The sequence below is a fragment of the Meleagris gallopavo genome, chromosome 3 (genome assembly GCF_000146605.3).
Source record: "Meleagris gallopavo isolate NT-WF06-2002-E0010 breed Aviagen turkey brand Nicholas breeding stock chromosome 3, Turkey_5.1, whole genome shotgun sequence".
Lineage (NCBI taxonomy): Eukaryota > Metazoa > Chordata > Aves > Galliformes > Phasianidae > Meleagris > Meleagris gallopavo.
Window position 1 is genome coordinate 92,924,246 of NC_015013.2, and position 1,422 is coordinate 92,925,667.

At 57.2% G+C, this 1,422-nt stretch overlaps 1 pseudogene; it reads left to right on the plus strand.

The window, feature by feature from the left end:
* Window positions 1-1,354, plus strand: part of LOC100542926 — a 2,832-nt pseudogene extending 1,478 nt beyond the window's left edge.
* Window positions 1,355-1,422: the final 68 nt, after the last annotated feature.

Sequence of the window (1,422 nt, forward strand, 5' to 3'; positions counted from 1 at the left end):
TTAACACACAACGGTCCAGGAAAGGACCCCAAATCTCAACTCCACAAATTGCCCTCCTCTACTCTAAATATACTAAAACCACCTTGCATGGCCCAACGCTTGTGAAACAACACAAGACAGGCTGCCTCCTTTCTCCAGAACACAGTTTTCAAAGCAAAAGGGGAACCAACATGTTGACACAACACACCCAATGCACAAGACAACAACTAAGCTCAAGGAAAGCAAATTAAGTCGAAGGCAGGCAGGGAGCGCAGCGCAGTGCAACTAGCAGCGTCTCAAGCCAAACGCACCTGGGAATCACAGAACAGCCCTCTAAGGATGCCTGGAATGGGGTCTGCACCTCACAAAGTGGCCACAAACACGACTGCATGAGTAGCACACGATGGCATCACTGAGGAGACCACATCACTCCTGCAAAGCTTTGGACAAACCTGCCAACACCTGCCACGAGATGCGCCTTCCTCAACACTCCAGTCACACCCAAAGATGCCGACAGGGCCAAAGGATCAAATCCACAACACAAGGAAATGAAAAGGAAGTGTTGTGGGAAGACAATGACACCCCACCTCATGACTTCGGTGGGTTGGGCATGCAACAGCAGCGTTCTGCACAGTGCTGCCATGCGCAGAGGCTCTCTCCAAGCCCTCAGGCACTCACACAGCAGCATAAAAAGCCGGCCCTGTGCCTCGCTCCCTCACACCACTCTCCTGTCGTCTTCTGCTCTGTGCTCTTCCAGGTGAGCTGCACCCCCAGCTGCCTTCTTTGGCCACATCACCTGGCTTTGCTCTCCATTCCCCTCTGACCACAAACTCTGCAGCCTTTCCACCTCTTCTGTCATGCTCCCCATAATCCCAAACCATACCTCCCTGCCGCTTGGGAACGGAACAGCATTGCTTCCCATACCCTCAACTCCCTCCACTCACCCAACACCCTTTCTTTCAGGTACCCTCCATCCCACAGCCATGTCCTGCTACGACCTCTGCCGCCCCTGCGGACCCACCCCGCTGGCTAACAGCTGCAACGAGCCCTGTGTCAGGCAGTGCCAGGACTCCCAGGTCGTCATCCAGCCCTCCACCGTGGTGGTCACCCCTGCCGGGACCCCATCCTCAGCTCCTTCCCCCAGAACACCGCCGTCGGATCCTCCTCATCCGCTGCCGTGGGCAGCGCCCTCAGCGCCCAGGGAGTGGCCATCTCCTCCGGCGGCTTCGGCTTCGGAGGCCTGGGCTGCTTCAACGGCGGCAGAGCCCGCTACCCCTGCTAAGGGCCTGCGCCCACACCCTCACACCAACCACCTGCACCCTGCAAGGCGCCTCACGCACTCAGGAGGCACCTCTGTGTCACCCATGGCCCAAGGGCTCACCAACCATGACTCCCCTTTTCATGGCATGAAACAGAGAAGGATGGAACAACTTCAGACCATGC